Source organism: Solanum dulcamara, chromosome 7 (genome assembly GCF_947179165.1).
Source record: "Solanum dulcamara chromosome 7, daSolDulc1.2, whole genome shotgun sequence".
In the NCBI taxonomy this organism is placed as follows: domain Eukaryota; kingdom Viridiplantae; phylum Streptophyta; class Magnoliopsida; order Solanales; family Solanaceae; genus Solanum; species Solanum dulcamara.
Genome location: NC_077243.1, coordinates 18,465,478 through 18,473,700, shown reverse-complemented (window position 1 = coordinate 18,473,700; position 8,223 = coordinate 18,465,478). Strand labels below are relative to the sequence as shown.

Here is an 8,223-nt window from a genome sequence, read left to right as displayed (position 1 = left end):
AGAATTTGACAATGAAGTTCTAAATGTTTCCTAAGAGTTTGGTAGAGAACCAAGTAGAAGCAAGCCTTGAATTGCTTCATCAAATTTAATGTCCATATCAGATAACTGGTTCATGATTTCTTGAAAATTATTCAGGTGATCTGTCATCAGAGAACGATCACGATATTTTAAACTTAACATCTCCTTTCTTAAGAATATTTTGTTGTTCCAGTCTTCCGAGCATACAAGCTTTCAAAATGCTCCCATGGGGTACGAACATATGTTTCTCCAGAAATATGGTTCAACACATTATCGTCAACCCATTGCTTAATAAATTTACAAACTTGTATGGGCAACAAATTCCATTTTCATCTGTTTTATTATCGGGGATTTATAATGGTAAAGATCGATTGATAAAAATTCTTGACATAAAGCAAATCTTTCATTTTTTCCTTTCAAATGATATAATTAACCCCATTCAAAGTAATCATTCTACTAGTGTTGACTTCCGTCATTTTTTTTCAAAAATATATAACTATTGCAAATCAAAGTAAATCTTTTCTGATGTGGAAGTTCAGACTATGTTGCAACCATAGATCATACTCAGATAAAACGTTGCTCTGATACCAGTTTGTTGGAAAAATGTGGATTAACACAAAATTATATATGGTCAAAATAATAAAATAATATGAGAAAATAATGACACCAAGAATTTTACGTGGAAACCCTTTTAAATAAAGAAAAAACCATAGGTTAAGAGGAGCAATTGATATCACTATAATAAGAAACTTTACACCGTGTAGTCACGAGTACAATATCAAAATGACTACTACACTCAAAATGAATAACACTCTTTTGATTTACCAACTTACTAAAATATCGTTCACACTCTATTTTTTTTACTAACTATTTTATTATATTTAGTCTATGAAAAAATCACGGCTCTCTAAATATTTTTCTCTCTGTGAATTGAATGATTGTGACAATGAGATTATGTGCTCCTTTTATAGGAGAAAATTATTCCTATGATGTCATTGGTGACATCACGGAAGACACCAAAATTTCAACATTTATTGTAATTTTTTTTGACAATTTACTGCAATTATTGTTGACGAAAATACATAGAATGGACCCCACACCAATTGTAATAGGTAAACGGGTTCCAAAATATTGTCGATCTCTACAACTGAAGAAACCTGATTCCAAGAAGGACTAATAGATTTCAGGAAAGATTCAGGAATTTGACGAATGGTGTGTAAATTTTCTTTTCAATTACATTAAGAGTATGTAAAATTAAAATATACACTAGCATATAGTGTGCATCGAACCATCCTTCGCCTGAGTTTGTTTTGCCCATTCCTTATATATAGCATATGTGCCATGCATATTTCATGAGGGAAATAAACTAATACTATCAGTCAATGTAACTTTAGAATCAAGGGCAATAAATTAAGACTATGTTTGACATTGCTGTTGAGAGGTCAAAAACGCTTATTTTAAGTAAATTTTCTTTTGAAAAATAAGGTGTTTGGCTCATCAGTAAAACTGATTTTAAATAGAAGTAGAAACAATTTTTCGACTGTTGAGAATAAACTAAAATTTTCTGATTCTTAAAAAAAGTAGAAGCAGAAATAATTTTTTTAAGACCAAACTATCCCTGCCGTAATATACATATTTGCCAATGCATATTTATTTATTTTTGTGGTTAATTTTGCGTATGTTATGATTTAATTTGTGGAATAATTTTAAATTTATTTTGCTCGCTATTTTTAATTATCTTTAAATCGCCATGTTGATATAATATCAATATTTAATTTTTTTTTATCTCTGTATAATATTTATTGAAAGTTTGAATATGTACATTTTAATTTAATAAAAATAAAAAATTTTATGATACAAATTTAAAATAATTTCTCTCTATGAAATAATTTTAATATTAAAAATGCATTGATACTTGTCTTTTTTTGCAATTTGACTCGCCAAAGCACTTTAAAAAAAGAGAAGCCAAACATAATTTCCTTATCAAAAGTCTTTTTCAAATGAATTAGTCAATCACAAATTATTATTTTTAAAAAGTACTTTTCTAAAAAATTATTTTTAAAAACGGCTTTTAAAAATAAACAGAAAAAAATACTTCTAAAAATAAGTAATTTATTTATTTATTTATGAGAAAAATTGAGGGCAAAGGAACATGTTTAAACTACTACTCCACTAGGTTAGTACTATGTGGCTTTTCAATAGATCAAAAGGGTCATCTGGATTTTCCTATTCCTCCACCGCTGAATGAGTCACCCATGGAATCGACGGCTCCGGTCTCACTGCCATTGTTACAGGTCCTTCCTACATTTCATCACTCTCTTGAAAATTTGTGCTTGCATATAATTTTGGTTTATATATTCTAGTGGCGAATGAAGTGGCTGAGAACCACCGTGACAAAAAAAATATTAGGTGACTTTTTTTTTATCTGTCTTGACTTGGTCAGGTATCTTATGAAAATATTTGAGGTGCATGCAAATTGGTCAGACACCACCACTATAAAAAAAATAGGCATAATATATAAATATATCATTTAACTTAGCTTCAACTTACATTCATGACCTCTAACTTTGAGTTTTCATAAGTAAATACTTAAACTTTATAAAATTGAACAAATAGATACATTCGTCCTACGTGGCATCCTACATATATTATGCCATGCTAGATGTGTGTGTCTAATTGTTCAATTTTATACAAGTTTAAGTGTCTGCTTGTTCACATCCAAAGTTGGAGGACAATAGATATCACATGAAGCCAAGTAAAAAGGCATATCTATGTATTATGCCAAAACAGTATCTCCATGGACATATTTTACTAGAGATATGTCACAACACCTATTGTACTGTAGTGTGTTGTTACTTTAAATATAATATTTATTTTCACTGTTGCTTAAATTTTATTATATCTTATCTTTAAGTGCATTCGTTAGGTGATGACGGAAAGTTTCATTTTGTATAACGGTCGATTTGGTGTGATCACGTTGTTACGTTATTTTGTCTTTATTTATTATTTCATACAACAACAACAACAACCCAGTGAAATTCCACAACGTATTATTTCATAATTTTACTTTATCTTTTATCCTACCTTTTTATAGTAGCTCTACATTGTATCCTACTTTTTTTTGTAGGTTTATTCTTCAAATTATTGATGTATGACATTATGTAATGACGTAAAACAATACAATCTATCCAAATATTGCCAATCTATCCAAATGTTGCATTCGTTAAAATAATATTGTACAATAGAATACGATACATTATGAAACTCCAAACAAAGTATAAAACAATGAGCAATTGTAGGTTACAACTTAATGACCTAAGAGACTAGCTCGAACTACTTGACTGCCTACATTCACTCAATCATAGCAATACCTTTCAAGCTAACGCTAGCCCAAAAGTACAAGGGTTTTCTTAGAAGAAATATCTCATAATAATGTTCTTGAAGTTAATAACGTTACAACTCAAATCATCTGCTACAAAGAATAGACAAACTGTAAAACTCAAATGAACTTCAACGCACAAGCTTTTGTTCTTCAGGTTGATCTATGATCTATCTGATCACTTAAGATTTGCTTCTTACTTTAGCTTTCTCAATTTTCTCAATATTAAGTGTGTGATTCTGCATGACAGTGGACTAATAATACATAGGACAAACATTAGAGGCAACAGTTAGACGATAAACCTAACGAATAAATAAGCATAACAAAGCACAGTACTCCTAATATGATGCTACAGAATATTGAGTGTTTTTCTTTTTACGAAGCAAGAAATTATCAGCATTTGTTTTGCTTATAATCATCCATCTATTTGTAGGAGCATCAAGTGGTATTGGTGCTGAAACTAGCCGTGTTCTTACTCTGTGTGGAGTTCATGTTATCATGGCTGTCAGGAATATAGCTTCTGGAAAAGACGTTAAAAAGCAATAGTAAAAGAAATCCCAGCTGCTAATGTTGATATAATGGAGTTAGATCTTAGCTCATTGGCATCAGTAAGGAAATTTGCTGCTGATTTTATATCATCAGGTCACTCATTGAACATGCTAATGTAAGTGACAAATAAGAGTGTAGTACTGAAAGACGACATTGCACTTTTGCCCCCTATATAGTTTTGGAAGAATCTTCATTTATCTATTAATGTTACTTGTCTTCTGTTAGTAATAATGCAGGAGTGGTGGGAATTCTCTCTATGCTTTCCAAGGACAACATAGAGCTGCAATTTGCCACAAATCGTCTAGGTATGGCTGTTGTTAGGTGTATGTTTCTGATCAAGATATTTGTCATGCAGTGCCTTCCTGAGATGTCATGGAAGGGAAACGTGAGCTAAGTAATCGATTTCCATATGATTATTTTCTTCCAACTGCCTTTCCCCCTTTCGTACAATAGACCAGACTGTTTGTACCGTATGGGAAATTGAATATCACAGCATACATTATGCAAAACGAGAATTGAATGAAAGCTTACTTGTACAACGATATCAATGATTTACAAGAAAGCCAATGTGTTGTCAAGGGGGAGAAGACATCAATACAGTGAATTGAATTTCTTTCTTGCTGCAAACTTTGACTATTATACTATCCCCTTATATGTGCTTTAAAAAGTAAAGCCTAAGTTACTGGACATGACATAACTAAACTAGAAATATAATGCAAATACAAGAAGTAAAACTACTCTATATTTACATGGAAAAGGACCTAAAGTTATGCAAAGGATAAGTTGATCCAGTGGACAACTTGGAGCGGCTGCATCCTTGTCCTTAGCTTCTGTCGTGTGTGCGCTGCGTGCAGGGCTTGACCACACAGACACTGGCTGTGGGATATCTGCTTGTTGGGGCTGGCAGCAAGTGGGTGCTGAGGGCATTGTTGGCATTGCCTGGTGCGGGCACGGGCTATCGATGGGGTGACATAGGCACAAGCGCACTTGTCACTTGGTGCTGCTAAGACCACGTGGTCGTTCAAAGCACTAAGCATTGGGAGGTTTGCTTAGGTACCGTGGGGCATGGCTAGGGGGTCGTGGGACACAGCTGGAAAGCAGTCCATGACATATATTGATCATAGGATGAGGAAAAGCATAAAATGCACATATATAATAGTAGATCATATGAGACCTGAATTAACTTGTATATTTAACATTGAAACAAGGGAGATTCTAAAATCACACTGGTAAAGAGGCAGTTCATATCCGTTTTGTCCGCACTATAGTTGGTAGTACGTTGTAGGAGATGATAGGTGCCTTCTGATGCTTCAAATTTGTAAACTTTCAAGAGGGACATTCAATTTATGGTTCTTGTTAATTTATCTTGCCCAAAATTGTTCTCTTTTCTAATTCCCTGTGTTTGCAGGTCATTTTCTTTTGACAAATTTGTTGTTGGACAAGATGAAGGAGACAACACATAAAACAAAGAGAGAGGGAAAGATTGTCAATGTTTCTTCAGTAGGTTATTGTATATTCACATATCGTGAGGGTATTCACTTTGACAAAATTAATGATCCCAAAAGGTAATCTAATTAAATTTTTATGCTGAATTTCCAAAAATTATCTTGATTGTAATTAATAGGAGAGTGTGTTCACTCCAATCATGTTATTTGATTGATCAATCATCTTATTTGGTTTTCTTCAATCTCGATAGTTGCTCATTATTACTATTGAATTAATCAAGATGACAAGCTTTTCGTGCTAAAAAATGCTGTTCTTTTCACTTCAAGCTGCATAACCATGATCAGATTTACATGATAAAATTAGTCTCCTCCCGTGGAAAATTGTTTCTTCATTGTCTATGTTGTTTGTTATTTTATTTGCAGCTACTGTAGTTTTTGGGCATACGGACAATCAAAGCTGGCCAACAAACTGCACGCTTGTGAGCTCACAAGACGCTTAAAGGTGCTTTGAAAATAAATCATTACATGCTTTTTTTGTTCTAATAATTTGTTTTGGCGGTTCTTGTGTAGTCATGACATGTCTCCATTCCTCACGAAAAATACCCATATTTCTTGGAGTTGATATTTGGGTATTCCATTTTGCACATTGAAAAATCATTGATTTAATTTACAGTCTCTGATTTCTGTAGCTAGGCCAGTCATAGCTTTGTGCTAAGGGGTCGATGCCATTCAATTGAACTCTAAAAATTTGAGTGCTCTTTATTTTGAATAGGAAGGAGTGGAAATAACAGCAAATTCACTTCATCCTGGAACAATCACAACCAATATGTTTCGTCATCTGGGCTTTTTTGATGGTAATAATAAGATTCTCTTTTCTTCCTTTCTCTATGGTGTCTAATTAATAAGATTCTCTTTTCTTATGTCTGAAAGAAAGTCTTTAATGCTCTCACTAAATAGTACAACAACAACATAGTGTAGTCTAACACAGTGGGGTGAGGGGAGGATAGAGTGTACGCAAATTTTATCTCTACCTCAAAGGTGAGATAGAGAGGCTTTGAGGTAGAGATGTTGTTTCCTATTGACCCCTGGCTCAATACAAGACAGTCTAGAAAAAGACATAATGGAAGTACAAGACACAATAGAAAGTATCAAAAACAACAAATAGTTATAGAATAATACTACAACAAAATAATACTACAAACGAACTACATGAAATAATAGATAGTAACTATTAATGACATATTTAACAAAGGGAAAAGGCTCAAATATGCTATCAAATTTTGAGAAAAGGCTCATCTATGCCATCCGTTAAAAGTTTGGCTCATCTATGCCATTTCCGTTTGAGAACTTGACTACTACAAACTTTTGGGGATTTGAATTGAGCCATCACTCTGATCTAATGCTTAATTGTTATTGAGCCCCCAGGTTGCCCCCTTGCCGATTTCTTATAGCCTTGTGAGATACACGTCTCTTTGACATTTGACATATCAGACAGTCCTAGCCATAGTTGAATACTTTAAGTGTAACGTTTGTTTCATGTGCTGCCTGAAGAGAAGTGAACATGAATTATTCGGTATTCCTTCATGTTTATTTTATTAAACTTACACTCCCTTTTCTGTACGATACAGGTGTTGTAAGCAAGTTTGGAAGGTTTGTTTTTAAAAACATTCAACAGGTATGTTCCACACTGAAGCGTTTATTAACTTTGCAGTATACACAAATTCTTATGCAAATTTATAGAATTTTCGACATCTTCCAGAGCAAGTTTATAGATTTGTTTTTCCATTTCCATCTTCTCTATATAGGGAGCATCAACCACTTGCTATGTTGCTTTGCATCCACAATTGAAGGGGATAAATGGTGAATATTTTTGTGACAACAATTTGGCGACAACAACAGCAATTGCTAGAGATATGGATTTAGCTAAGAGGCTCTGGGATTTTAGTATGGATTTAGTCGAGTAATATATAACATGTTATACCAGTAATAGAGAAAATAACTTTATATTTGATCGTTTGTGAAGTTTATATTTGCATTAAGAGTTAGCAGATGGATTTCTAGGTGTATTCCTACTGTATCATATCCTCAGCTTTCTGGAAAATGTCAAATGTCTCTGGGAAGGAAGTGAGAGTGTTTCACCATATGAAAAGCATTTTCGAGTACTGAGGCATAGATTCAAGATTTGAAGTTTATGTCTACTTACAAAAGCGCCTAGTTTATGTACAATAATAACTAGGTTCATAAATTTATATCCAACAATAAAAAGGAAGTTGATAAACTTTTGACGGATTCTATTAGAAGTTTCTTGAAAGTTGAGTTCATTGGAAGTGTTCATTAATAAAATCCCCATTGATCATATTAAAAGACTCAATGATTGATTATCATTACGACTTCGATTTTATTGATGTAAAATACTTTATTTAATAACTTTGTTAGATAAATTTTTAAAATAGTGTAACTTCTAGAGATATTAAATCTAAAATATTTAAAAGAGAATGGAGTGCTGGCGTGCTAATCATCACAAACAAACGACATGATATTCACATGTTATATACTAATAATTTTCTCTCTTTAGTTGTACCTGAAATGAAACCATGTTAATTCCTTTCTTTAATTCATATTTTTTTTTTACCGTAATTTTTTTTTATATGTGACAGATTTAAAATCAAAAAAAGATTATTTTAAATTTTAAATTATAAATTCGATTTCATTTATTTATGGAATCTATATTTACATGGCATAAAAGAAAATTATTTTGTCATGTCAAGTTCTTTTTAATGATAAATTTAATTGAGTCATATTAGTAGATATCTCAAAATAATTTATCATTAA

The 8,223-nt window shown here is 32.4% G+C and overlaps 1 pseudogene; it reads left to right on the top strand.

Moving 5' to 3' along the window:
• Positions 1-2,203: 2,203 nt before the first annotated feature.
• Positions 2,204-7,669, top strand: LOC129895251 (short-chain dehydrogenase TIC 32, chloroplastic-like; annotated as a pseudogene).
• The last annotated feature ends 554 nt before the right edge of the window (positions 7,670-8,223 follow it).